Raw genomic sequence first — 15,022 nt, 5'->3', positions numbered from 1 at the left:
ATATAATCTTTTGCTTTGCTAATTTACCTTTTTTTTTTGTTTCATCTGTTTGAGTTGATTTTAACTCATTGAATTTGATGGATGGTCCACTCGTTCATCGCAAAAGCGAGAAGGCTTTTAGGCCAGGCAACATTCAGCTTTTTCAAGTGCTTATTTTTAAAATAAGCATTTGTAATTTTTGTCTTTTATTTCTAATTTTTAAAATATACCATAAGCTTTTCAAATTTATGTGAACGGTGGGCAGTTGGAAATTTGGGTGGTGGCTCATCAAAACCCTCATCATCCCTCGAGGATCCCAGAAACATCCCCGTTTCTACAATGCTACAAGCACCCGACATCATTTCTATTCGGAATGCAGTCCAAGCTGGAACTGGAATCAACCATCATTGAAACAGGATAATTATTGCCACAACGACCACAGACCAAATCATTATATAGGTCGACTCTCATTCGCTCTCCAATCAACAATCCTACTTCAACCTTACGAGACTAATCGAAATTCTGGCCATAGAAACTCAGAAAAACAACCTGAAAATGGCAAAGGGACAAAAGTTTCGATTCAAAATGGTCGAGACGAGTAGCATCAATTTCGTGAAATGGCAGTGGTGAACGATATATCTCTATTTACAATATCAGTCGCTTGAGCCCTGGTTTTGTCTTTCTATTGTCTTGGAGTCGAAGTTTGTAACACTAAAATAGGAGATTACGACTGCTGGGGCAGTAATCGGCAAGCTATCCCAATTGCAGAAGGCAAAGGAGAAGAAAGCCTTGGTGTGTCAAACCATACGTTTTTACCTTTGAAGTGCATAATTGAAAATTTTAAAAATAAATGGGGACAGTTTTGGTAGAGAATTCGAACAAGTGCTTATTGTTTAAGCACTTAAAAAAAAGCTGAAAATTTGAATTTATTATTTAAACACTTATTTATAAAATAAGCACTTATTTTGAGCTTATTACCCATACATCAGCAAGTGTTTAACAGTGTGGTCCCGACCCAAAATAAGTGCTTATTTGAATAAACACTTATTTTTAAGTACTCCCAAACTTGGCTTTAGAATGCTAGAACAAGTACCATCTCCTTGTAGCTAGGGGTGCAATTCCTGTGGGCTGGGCTGGGTTTTAATTCAACTAGGGCCCAACTGCTAGAATTAGGCCTATGGTTCAACCCCAAGATCAGACTAAAGCCAAGGTTTTAAAAACCAGATGGAACACAGAATCGTTTTGGGGACCAATTCCTGGATCAAACAGTCCAACCATCCAGTTCAAACAAACAACCCATTCTAATTAAAAAAAAAATAAAAAAAATCAAAAACTGTTGTCGGTCGATGGGTCAACAATTCGGCCACCCAGGATAGAAAGTCATTGATTAAATCAATGGTGTTTGATCCAAGAGTGGTGTTATAATGAAACGAAACCGATTGCCTAACCAGTTCCCAGGTCAACCGATCTGACCATCCGGTTTAATCCGATTTTCAAAACTATGACCTAAATTATCAAATCCGAGCTTAACACTAAAATTTGATATACATGTATGCATATATGCATGCACGGCACGCAAATGTGTATACGCATATACAAGGTTTGAAGTATCAACATGAAACCCCGTATTGTGTCAGCAAGCCATTGATACTTAATACTTAAAATATAAACAGGTATGGGGTTTTGCCCAGCCTGTGTAAAAGTACGGACTGGGTTGATCTGGGTTCGGGTTGGCCCGCCCAAGTTGCACGCCTACCTGCAACTCAAGTCCTTTGAGCATGCACTTCAGCAAAAATCACAGCCTCCCTGGTACTATATTAATGATGCACATCTCTCTTGTCAAATTGCTTCTAGACCAGATGTCTGGGACTATATTAATGTGCAATATTGCGCTGTCATTGTTCCAGTACTATAATTCAAGACAGTCGATTTGGCAGCAGATATCGCATACTTTATAACATACATACAAGGAAGCCAAAAATGAGAGCACGGCTGATGCATTGGCACATATACCTTTAATTCCTAAAGATAAGTTGTATGACACTACATTCAACTAACATGTTTCCTTTCCCTTTCCCCTTCCCTTACGAAAAATCCCCAAGTAGCAAACGAAAACGAATAGCAAGTTTCTGCTATTCAAGTTCTCCAAGTCAGACCAAAATAACAAGTTCTATGACTTCGATCCACATCAGTCAAACAACTCTTCATCTGAGTCATTATCAAGGAAGGCTGCCATATTCCCAAGCAAGGGCATTCAGAATCATTAGCTCCCGACTACTGATACCTCTCTGAATCAACCTTTCTGTGGCTGTTGAATGAGTAGGCGTACTGGGCTCATATCCAGAGGATCTCTTACTAGAGACATGCAGTACTAAGCCTCAGGGTAGTACTTCAACAACCACTTACCGGATGGGTCCAGAATTTCAACATCAAATGCAGGTGAGACTGAGCAACCGATAACTTGAACATGAGAGACACTGCATGGCACCAATTCAATCCAAAAAAACGAAAGAAGTTAAACATGGATATGTTCCCATGAATCTAATCAATCCAGATCTCCTACCCACAGGACACTACAGCTGTGCACTGGGTACATCTCCCCATGAATGGTAACATGTAAATATATGAGATGTTCTCAATGTGCTGCTGTAGTGATGTGTGGCTAGGTGTGGGCAGAGTTCTTGTAGGTAGGAGATCCTAACACAAATCTAACAGTCACACCAGGTGCTCCTGGACTTCAATCCCAAAATTCCCACTATTTTTCCCTGTTAAATCTAATTAACATCAAAATACCAATCATGCCCATCCAATTGATACAATTCCAACTAGGCTGGAGGTGAAAGAGGTTACGTTATGAAAATAAATAAATCGCTGCTTGTATTAATTCTGTGGCAGATTCCTAGTCCTAAATGAAGATTTCAGCATTTCAGTTATTTCAATGTGATTACCAGACTTGATACAATAGTATCTTTTTTGCAACTAAAGGGTTCTAGAGCCATCCATCCTAATCAAGGTGTATAGTCCAGGTTCTGTGTTAAGATTACAAACTTTGATTCTGATTTACTGCAATAAAACAAAGTTTGCTTTCACTCGGGAAAAATACACTAATCTAACATAGCATTACACTTTGAAGTTCAACCTTTTCCATACAGAAAATGACTATAGGCATTTAGATTCTGGAGTAACTAATAACCAAGGAAAGACGCGAGTACAAGTCATCAGTAAAAATCAAAAGATAAAAGATGGAGCCTGAAAGAGACTGACCATATATAGAACAATCCATCCGTATCTTGTTTCTGAACCCTGCCCAATAGCTCAATCTGCAAAATTCCACCTATACATAGAACAGGCTCAGGTAGCTTGAACTTCTGTAAGCAGTTTTCCTGTTTAACATAAAATTTCTTTCAGCAGTTTTACTTGATACATAAGTGATGAACCAACAGTTACTAATTGCATCCAGCTGGAATTCAGCTGAGAAAAAGGAACTTGATGATTTCACTCTCTATATGCAAGTTTACATCCCATTGGACCTTCGCTATGGCTCAGTTTGGAAAGAGTATAAATACAAATTTGTAGAGTGTAAAACCTTGTAGTTTGTATGTATTTGTACTGTACATATTTGTATTTGTACTCCTTCCAAACTGAGCCTACATGTCATAGGAGTATTTGCAGCATGTGCTAGAACAGAAATGAACATGTTTTTTAATTAAAAAAAATGAAATCCACAATAAAAATCCCAGTTTTGCCAATCATGTGCACCCATTTGAGTTGGCTGGTCCAACTTCTACATGTATAAACAATGAAAAAGAAAAATAAGGCACATAAATCAGGTTTTTTAATGACAGTATTAACAGGTACATAAACTTTTTGCCCTTTCCCAAAAAATGAATAGTTAAATTGTTCATTTGTTTTTAATCCGAGATTACCAACCAAAAGCTATGTCACAACTCACCTAGTCATTTGAAATTCTGGTGAAACATATGTCCATACAAAGTTGTTACTAGCGGGTCTTTGATTTTTCACAAGTCTATCCATGTGAACACTTCCTGCTTCCAGTGGTTTGAGATGACCCATTCGAAACCGTACAGCCATGGCAGAATAAATAGGAAAACCAGGCTGGAAAAATGCTGAAAGGAAAGGAGGGGGGAGTAAAATAAATAGAAACTAGAACAAGATCACGTAAAGGTGCAAATAATATCAGGCTGGAAAAATGCTGAAAAAAAAGGAGGGGGGAGTACAGTTACCCAACCAATAAAATAATCAGAAATCAGAACAAGATCACATAAAGGTGCAAATAATATCAAGAAATAACCATGGAATTGTTAGACAGTTGTATGCCCTTAGCTTCAATCATAAATATGTACATTATGAATTTATTGTAAATGAATAAAGTACACATTTGATTCATGTTCCTGTGGTGTGTTAAATTGGACACTTAATGAGACTTGTGTTAGTTTAGAATGTTCACAGCCATTGGGTAAGTCTGGGGAGATTTATCCTGCCAAGGCTGACACTTGTGTGCTGCCAACTGTTGGGGTGGCTTGTCTCAACTACCAGGGTGAGACCCGAAACACATGCAGTATAGGATTAATAGAACCTTTGAACCGGACCAGATTTCCAGTATTGCCCTGGACCTTGGAGATAGATGGGCAAAACTGGAAAGTTACACCTGACCCCTAGACTCGATTATGATACTACACTAGGTGTCGGATTGGGCTGTCTTTGATGTACCAATCAGTGAGATCCTTAGCGGGGGTCAAAACCTGAGTATGTTGGGACAGTCCGAAAATTCATCTGAGTGGGTGATCATAGTGACAAGATCAGTCCCTTTGTCGGACAAAGGTAATGATCGGGGATGCACTCTCTCTGATGGAAACCAAGACTGCCGGCAACCGATTTTAATATATGTTATGGTTTCGAAATGATTTGCAAAAGGTTTTAATTCCCGGGATCCATTTAAGTAGAGAGTGCAACACTGTTCCTTGTAGTCGAGGGAGAGATCCTCCCTTGTTGGGTAGTGTTTGATCATTATGGGTTGAGAGGTTAAGTGTAAGACCATTGAGGATAATACCTGATGGGCTAATCTTGCATCTGCCCATAGTCCCTGGGTGTTATAAGGTGGCTTGGCCTAGGGACCACTTAGGATAAGTGTTGGGCCCATAGAGCCCATAAGATGGGTTTCAGGGGGTGCACTGTCCATAACAGTGTATTCGGCCAGGCCTTGTAACAAAGGCTGGGCTGAACCCATGTGGCTGATGTGTAGATCAATGTTTGGGTCCCACGCCATACAAGGAAGCCCAACTGGGCAATGGTTTGAAAGGCTAAGTGAATACATAACCTTAAATGGGCCTTAAGCCCATTTCGAACTGGGCTAATTTGATCAGTCAATTAAAGGGGGCGAATTCTGAGATGGATCAACTCATAGGATTGGGCCTAGACCCTATCCACTTAGAGAGTCCAAGATCTAAATAAGACTTAGATTTGGAAGCCTCCTAATTAGATTAGGAGATGGCTGATTTGATCTATAGATAAGATAAGGGTTCTCCCTTATCACTTAAAGGGACTTCTAATCCAAATATAATTTGGATCAGCAACTCCTAATAGGATTAGGAGCTGATCCCTTTAAATCTATAAAAGGAGGATGGGGCGGCAACCTTTAGACATGCAACCTAAGACTCTTGTCTTCAGAGCTGAAATCACAGAAGAGAGATTTCTGCAACCTCTGCAAAATCTCTCTTGCCGCCTCCTTCCTGCCACCGCTATTACCTTCAGTTCGATCTCCAGTTCTTGGAGAAATCAAGATCTGATCTTGATACCAATCTTTTGGGAAAAGATTGATTGGAGCTGTACTCACAAGCCATTCAGTTGATTCTTGCGAAGGGTCAAGTTCTTTTGAAGAACATTGCTGATTCTGCTCCATCCTGCACTGCGCCATCTTCAGTGGGAGCAGTTTTTGGATCCTTCCTTGGGCGTGAACACCTCCATTGGGAGATACTAATTCTCCATATCAGGTACATCCTCCCTCCTACTCCTTTTGGTTCAGATCTGGTTTGGTTAATGGTTCAAGATTGATCCTTGAAAAATATGTTTTTCTAAAATAGGGAATTCGATTCCCTGCAAAGATGGGAGAAATTTTTGAAATTCACCCAATCCATTCCGCAAGATTTGGGCATCCATGTGATGGATATCCCATCCCTTCAGGAATGGCTGTATATTGATTTCCGTAATAACACATAGCTTGGAGATCAATTTATAAGTTAATGTCTCAGGCTCACTTTCTCCCTTACTCGACCAGTATGAAGGTCTCTCCTCAACTATATCACTTGGTTCCAAAGTATTCTGAATGCTTTCTTCTGGAAAATTATTAGTGCTGAATGCACAAATAGCCTCTGAAATACAACCCATTCTCATAAAAGATGTGAGACCTCGAGCTAGGTGAGCAAAAACTCTATGGTCCCTGTCCAGGTCCTCCCATTCCATAGAATTGTTAGACCCAATTTCCATAGGATCCATACTGTTATTTCCCTCTTCAACATTTATAATATGCGATATTACTGGAAACATTCTTGCACACAACTTCTTACAGAAACCATATTTAATCACTGCAAATCATTTTAAAACCAATATCAGAATCATTTAAGAAAATTGCAGAACAGAGTTTCATGCCTTATTTTTCATTCCTGTTGATCCACATTCCTAGCTTTAGTATTTTTTTTACTACTATTGTGCAGTCAATTCCACCTTATCAACCTATACATATATAATGCAAGTTATTCAAAACACTGTGCATTCTGAATAGTCAAAAATCCATTTCTGTCTAAGTGTTAACTTAGGCATAGGGCTGATCATTTATGGTCCGGTCCAATCTGGCCTATATATAACCCCTACCTAGGCATATGACATGGGTACCAAGTAGTCGGGTATACACGAGTGTTCAACACGTCAATCTGTAGAAATCATGAAATAGCAGTGACACCACAAATGAATATTAAGTTGAGGAATGCTAGTAAATAAGAAGTTTATGTAACTCTTGATTTCCTTTGCCCTACTGAAAAGGCATGTCCTACTTTGTCTTGTGTATAGGTGCCACCATATCTGTAGGGCCAAGAACAGAAGGGTTGGAAAACCAAAATGCCAGCACCTTGACGAATGTGGTCTCATGACTACCATTAGTTTCAATTGCCATGCCTTGGGAATCCAGGATCATCAGGAATTGGAGAGGCATTCAAAGACTCCAAGGGAAAGACTAACATTATACACTTGGGAGTTGGGACTGGTTGGATTAGAGAGACCTTGGTTGGGGAAATTATGGCTTTACTACATGATCTTTAGTTCTGTTAGGGTAGCATAAATGTTGGGCATGACCACAATACCCTTTATCATGGGTATACTTGTAAGTACCGTTTTTTTCGTTTCAATGGATTAGTTATTTTGTAAGGGGATTCAACCACCCACCCCAAGTGTTGTTTCCTCTTCCCTTCTCCTTTTGGTGTCTAATATTTTAATCATTTCATCATCATAATCATCATGGGGTCGACTACATGAATCCTGTTTTGCCATTCTATTCTGTCCAGTGCCATATCCATCATTAAGTTGTGGGTGCTTGCACCATTTCTTATTACTTCCACCTAGGGGTAGATTTGAGCCGATCTGAGTCAAATATCTAGCTATTTGAGCTTGGCTCACCAATAAAGTATGAGGCTCGAGCTCGATTGTGAGACAAATGTTGTATAAAATATAAAATTATATATATATATTTATATATAGCATTTTTATTATATATATATATATGTGTGTGTGTGTGTATGTAAAAGCTCGATTAGGTTCGTGAGCCTCACGAGCCGAGCTTTATTGGGCTTGAGCTTGGCTCGATTAGCAAACAAGCCTATATATTGGGCTCAAACTTGGCTCAAACCTCGGTTTAGACCAAACCTAATCAAGCTTTTCATGAGCCAAGCTCAAATAGCTTGTGAAAAGCTCGACTCATGGCCACCCCTACTTCCACCCAAGTCCTTTTCAGTCTGCCCCTAGCTCTTCTAACAGGTGCTGTAGCTAGTCTTCTATGCACATGACCAAACCAGATCATTCTACTTTCTCTCATTTGATCAACTATTGGAGTTGCTCCTAGGCTCTTTTGTATGACTTCATTTTTAACCATGTTCTTTCTAGTTTCATCACTCATGACTCACCTAAGTATTTGCATTTCTGCCACACTGATTTTTTGGACTTCCTGTTTCTTAATTGCCTAGCCTAGCACTCTGTTCCATACAACATTAGCTGACCTTACAACTGTTTTTTAAAATTTTCCTTTTAGCCAAAGTGTTATTACACCTATCATATGAGACTCTAGATGCACCCCTTCATTTTGTTCATCACTCCATCCTGCTCTAATTTTACGGGTAACATCCCCCTCAATCTCTCTTTTTGTTATGAATTATAGAATCAAGGTAATGGAAGAGGTCACAATGATTATCCATTGGTCTCCATGATTTGCTCTCCTATTATTATTAAATTAACATTGCATATATTTTGATTAGAAACCTCTTGTTTCTAGTGCAGTTTTCTATAAACTAATTTTGCATTTAATCCTTTACTAATTTCAGCAATTAATACTATGTCATCACTCATCAGCAAACATCAAGCACATGGGATCTTCTCTTGAACAAGTTTAGTCAATTCATCTATGGATAGAGTGAATAAATGAGGACTAAGTGCTGAACCTTGGTGGAGACCCATTTTAACTGTAAAATCTGATGTCTCTCCTATGGATGTTAACATTGGTTTTTGCATCCTCATACACATCCTTAATTAGACCCACATACCTATTTGGCACTCCTTTCTTTTCCAAAAGCCAACTTACCTCCCTAGGGGCTATATCATATGCTTTCTCTAGATCAATGAAAACTATATGGGCATCTCTTTTTTCTTTCTAAACTTTTCTATCAATCACCTAAACAGAAAGATGGCATCCATGGTTGATCTACCTGGCATAACGTTCTTCTTAGGATTTGATGACTTTAAATTACCTTACAACCGCTCTTTTCTCAAAAAGCTTCGAGTAGCAGAAATGACTTGTTAACCATTCAGATTTGGGAGTCAAGCTCTATCTAAAGTAGCCTTTAATGTCCAGATACCTTTCCTAGACATGTATAATGGAAGCCCAAATAGTAGGGAGAGGTATGCCCCTTCAAATCAAATCTGCTATGTGCCTCAACTACAACAAGACTGAAAAGGGGGTTCAATCAGGCTTGGTCTACCGCCCCAAGTTCTATTTAAAATAGGCCTATAATAATAAGTGGTACAATGACAAGAATACTCCTGTCACTAGAAACAACTGAAAAGAGTATTCTAAAAGTATTCTAACAGTATTCTAACAGCACTATAATCAAAGGAAAGCATATGAACAAGTGGGGACCACAAGATGGTCAACCATTTTCTCTACACTCCCCCTCAAGTTGGGAAAATATATTGATCATTCCCAACTTGCTTAAATCCGTCTCAAGCTTGATTTTGTTGACTACCTTGGTGAAGACATCGGCAAGCTGCATATTAGTGGAACCATAAGGAAGGCATACTTTTTGAAAGGCATAATAAGTAGTGACCCTTGTACCTGATTGAGCAAAAGCAGAAGTGGGAGGTGGAGTAGAATGAGATTGTCCAGAGATGGTTATAGCTGTGGATGAAGCTCCTGTGGTTATAGCTGCATTTGCATTTCCTTTCCTGTTCCTAAGTCTTTCTGGAATTAGTTGAGGATAAAGCTTCTAACAAGTGTTCTTAGTATGTTTTGGCTTCTTACAGTAGTCACAAAACACATCCCTCTTTCCATCATTTTTTACATCCTTCTCCTTATCACCTCCAATCTTCGGTTTTATAGCTACTAAAGCTGATTCCATAGATGGAATTTGTAACATATCTTTTCTTCTACTTTTCTCACTATGTACCAGAGAGTAGGCTTGAGATAAAGAGACACTATCTTTAGTGAGAAGTTGTTGTCTTACAATGTCATAGTTAGAGTTTAGCCCAACTAGGAATTCAAACACTCTATTTTTCTCAACTAATTTCCTGTATGTGGCAGCATCTTTCTAGTTCTCCCACTCAATAGTCTTAAGATGATCAATCTCATACCACAATGATTTCAAGGTGAAGAGATAGACTGACATAGGTTTCTCCCCCTATTTAAAATTATTAACCTCAATTTTTAGTTCATAGGCTCTAGAAACATTAAGGGGCTGAGAATAGGTTTCTTTCATATTGTCTAAAATCTCCTTAGCTGTATTTGCCCAAAGACAGTTTCTACTGATATGAAACTGCATGGAGTTGCATAACCAAGTCATAACCAAATAATTTTCTTGGACCCATTTAGCAAAGGGTCCTCCTATGCTGGTTTCTTTGTGTCTCCCATCACATACCCCAACTTTCCCCTCCCTCCAATGGCCACCACGGCTGATTGGGCCCATTCCAAATAGTTTGTTCCATCAAACTTGATTGTAGTAATCTGAAATGAACTGTTGTCAATAGAGTTTCCAACTCCTACAAGTCCTTCTTCATTTGGTTTGTTCTCATTTCCAGCCATTTCCATGCTAAAATGAACAAAGGATATTCACTGAATGGAAAGTACAACACTGTCCAAACTCCTTTTCCAAAAAAAAAAAAAAAATTCCAAATACTGTCCAACAGCACCAGAGTAAATAAAAAGATTCTGAGGCCTTTTTACGAGCACAAGGTGGGCAGTAGAGGTGACCAATACTGTCAAAACAATACAGCCTAGAAGAACAGTCCGTAAAGAAACCCTAAAGCAATCCAAGGGAACAGCCGAACAACTGTACTGATTCCAGAAAAATTTTAGATGCCTGTCAGTCCAAAAAAGTATGAAAAACAACCCATAAAATACTGGGCACCACTCTCAATCTTTAATTTAAGCTCTAAATCAAAAACCAACTTGTTTTCTCCGATTCTTCCTGGCCACCGGACAACTCTCCAAGTATTCTGAACCTTGGGGCACCTTCTTCAATCTCCAATGACCTCCAAGAACCAGGTGAATCAAGCTGAAACTTCCAGCCCTAGAAATACTCTCATGTAGTCGGTTGGACTACACCTACATGAGAGCCCTAACCAGTTTTAGGCCTGCTCTGATACCAAGTTGTCTGAAACCAAGGAGGTTCAGACTTGTTTAGTAAATAGAAAAAAAGAAGAAGAAGAAAACAGAGATGAAGAGAAATGAAGAGAGGAGGAAGAGAGAATAGAAGAGAAAAAAGGGGGTTTAGTCAGGCTTAGTCTACCGCCCCAAGTGCTATTTAAAATAGGCCTATAATAATAAGTGGTACAATGTCAGGAATACCCCTGTCACTAGAAACAACTGAAATCTAACAGTATTTTAACAACGTTATAATCAAAGGAAAACATATGAACAAGTGGGGACCATAAGCTGGTCAACCATTTTCTCTACAATATATATATATATATATTCAATTTTATTATATTATTTCATTTTATATTGCATATATAAACAATTGTATACATCAAAATTCATATAAAATAAAATTTTAAGATTTTTTTGTCAATTTTTTTAATTTTTCATTTTTTTTCATAATTTTTAAAAATACCTCTCATGGCATGGCTCGGTCCACAACCCAGCCTGACCCAAAGCTCAACCCGCGGAGCCCAAGCCTACTTGGGCCCGTGCCATGGGCCATGCCGGGCTAGACCTCTAAAGCATCCCAGAGGTAGCAAGCACAGCCAGGCCCGGCCCGCCAAAAACACAGGCCTCCTCGGCATGACACGATTTACACCTATATAGGGGAGAGAGTTAAGGTTTTGTAATTGGGTCAAGTAGGGAGCTTCCCTGCACAACATAGACTGTTTTCATCAAATGGAATAATGATGTGGCTAATCTGAACATCCATTGGATCATGGAACTTGTATGTTCAACTAGTTCATCCCACATCAACCCCCATACGGCACCTTGTTTGAGATCCAATCAAAATTTCAATGCTTTAAGCTTTTAAAAAGAAGAAAAGAGAAAAACAGAGTTGGATCTTTTTTTTTATGAAAAATTGTAAAGCATTTCATTATACATCCAAAGACTGCACAATAAGGAACTGCACTTGTATCTCTCCTGCCATCATCATTATCATCCAAACCTTATCCTAACTATATGGGGTTACCTACACGAATCCTGTTTTGCCATTCTGTTCTGTTTATGCCCTATCCATTGTTAACTTATTGGCACTTAAATAATTTCTTATTGCTTCCACCCATGCCCTTTTTGGTCTACTCCTTGCCATTGTAGCCCCTTCAATTTGCAACAAATCACCTCTCCTTGTGAGTACCGTTGATAGTCTTCTATGCACATGATCAAATAGTACTTAGTCTATTTCCTCTCATTTTATCACCTATTGGAGCTACTCCTAGGTTCCTTCGAGTGACTTCATATCTGATCCTATCCTGTATTTTTTTCCACTCATTCATCTCAGACTATACATTTCTGCCACACTCATTTTTTGGACATGTTTCTTGACTGCTCAACACTGCTCCATACTGCAATAGCATAGCTGGCCTTACAACTCTTTTATAGAATTTTCCTTTCAATCTATGTGGTATTTTTCCTGCTATACAGGTTCATTTTGGCCTCATGAAAAGGTGTTTTAAGATGAAATGTGCGTTGTTAACTGAGGCTGGTGAGAGGAACACATGGTATCCTTTTGTGTCAAAAGAAATCTTGCCATGTCAAAGACTCCTGGGTCACTGAGACTTCTTCACCAAAATAACCTGGCTAGTAAACTCTCCCCCCCCCAACAGGGTCCACCCACACACACACACACACGAGCTACAGAGCTCTGTAAGGACAATGCATTTAACATTTTTTTCTTGAAATTATATCATTCTTTTAGTCTTTGATTTTCTAATTCCGTTTTACCATGTATGTGTATATAATGTGCTTGGAAGGAGAGAGATGGAGAAATAGTTAGTGTTAGAGTGATGATGTGAAAGATAGAAGTTGAGATAAAGTGGGGCATAAAATAAAGAGAAATGTGAAGGATAAACCAATAGTGGGAGACAAGTAGTATACATCATACAGCTTAGTTTCAACAACCAAAATAAAAATACAACAGCTTTTTTTTTTTTTTATTTAGGAAAAATCAACCATGTGGTTCAGCCTTTTCTCAATCATGATTAAGATGCAACCTGCATCAGCATTGCAAGCATTTGAGGTCAATTAGGAAAGCTGCTCCCATAAGACAATTATGGGCAGTAAGAGCTAACTTTTACCTGCTGAAGGTATAAGCTGAGAGAGAATGTGATGATGAGGAAGAGAAGAATGATATTGATCAAAAAAAAAAAAAGGAAGAGAAGAATGATATCATTGAATTTGGCCGGGCTTATGTGTTAAGAACCAGCTGCTTTGCATTGATGTTTTCTCAAAAGAAGCTGATAAAAGAATCCTCAAGGAAAGGAATGCCCTAGAGATAGGCATCTAGATGATTTTTGAGAAGTTTACAGTCATCTTTGATTTGAATACGCAATTAACTCTTATGATATGCTAAAAGGCTAAATGCAACGATTAGAAGTATAAAGAAAATTATAGCGTGATGTCAAAACAAATGATTCTTCTCTATCATGCGAAATTTTCTATGTTCATCCATTGACAGTGGTTGCACTCATGCCATAATATTAACCCGCTGGATCTTCCAAATATATAAAAATCGTACTAGAGACATCAGGTCCAAGCAACGACACAAAATCGCTACAATTGTCCATTTCACTAAGTTAATGGAAATCGACCGAAAACCTGAATGACATTGATGAGCATATCAGAAAGCAAAAGGGAGAGAACTAACGACCAAACAAATCTAGAAATATTAAAAGAACTAACGTACATGAAGAGAGGAAGACACTACATAATATTAACCCGCTAAATTTTATTCTTATCTATCTTGTGCATTGCTTCAAAGAAAAAGGTTAATTAACAGTTCATTCCTGATAATATATTAATACGCGTGCAGATTGAACCCCCAATTCTTGAAATCTCAAAATTCTAGGAAACCATAGGGGACAGGAGGAGGCATTGTCATCTTTCGTACAGTTAAAATGGAGGAAAAAACTCTTCCTGCAATCAGAATAGTTTGAATTCGTTTTCAGATTTTTGTCACAACATGGGCAATTCTCATGAGAAAATGAATAAGGAGATAAGGGTTCAACTTTAATTGTCTAAGGAGAAAAACCAATTTTTCAATAGGATTCAAGCAATTCAACAATTAGACCGAACAAAAATTAAAAAAAGAAAAACGAATTCACACAATTGGAGACAGATAATATAACGAAAAAAAAAAAAGACAAATTCCACCAAAAGAAAATAGAAACATAGCAGAAGAAGAATGCATGTCTATAGGAAAGAGATGACATAAAGAGGAAAGAAATCATGTTGATCAGGCCCATCGAATGGCCAGGAAAGCAACACTTTCTGAACTCTGTTGTGTCGTCTACATACCCCCTAGCTTATTAAATCACCAAAATCCTTGTATTCAGGGTGATTATATTGTATCTTGATGTTTTTAGTGGTTACTTTTCATTTTACCAAAAAAAAAAAAACAAGAAACAAATATACACTTGTTCGAGAACCATAAGAAAGATCTGAAACACCAAGCAAAGGAATTGCAAACCCTAAGAGAGAGAAGCTACGATAAATTCGCAAAGGAAATGAGCAACAGAACAGAAGCAGCTTATAAAAATTCAAGGGCGCAAAGAAGGAAAGCAGAAAGCGACGATAAAGAAAGGAAAAGCCCAAAAACTATATATATATATAAGTCAAGAAAGAAGAAAGATGGATATAATTGAGAAAATCTATGATACTGTGTGTGCGTAAAGACTAGACATGTACTCGCCACGCGTGGGCGTAGGCGGTGGGTTTACACAGATAAGTCCCATCCAAAACTGTGGCGTGGAAGCCATTTGTGGCCGTTGATTTTGAATTTTTTGTTTTTGGTGAAAAGGAAATTCATTAGAGACAAAGACCAACAATCAACAACTCCGCCTACAACGGTAC

At 38.4% G+C, this 15,022-nt stretch overlaps 1 pseudogene; it reads right to left on the bottom strand.

Annotated features, from left to right (window-relative positions):
• Positions 1 to 2,167: 2,167 nt before the first annotated feature.
• Positions 2,168 to 14,762, bottom strand: LOC148804266 (uncharacterized; annotated as a pseudogene).
• Between the last annotated feature and the right edge of the window lie 260 nt (positions 14,763 to 15,022).

This window comes from Nelumbo nucifera, chromosome 1 (genome assembly GCF_055504915.1).
Source record: "Nelumbo nucifera cultivar China Antique chromosome 1, China Antique-T2T, whole genome shotgun sequence".
Classification (NCBI taxonomy): domain Eukaryota; kingdom Viridiplantae; phylum Streptophyta; class Magnoliopsida; order Proteales; family Nelumbonaceae; genus Nelumbo; species Nelumbo nucifera.
Note: the sequence above shows the minus strand (reverse complement) of the source record. Positions and strands in the feature narration are given on the sequence as shown.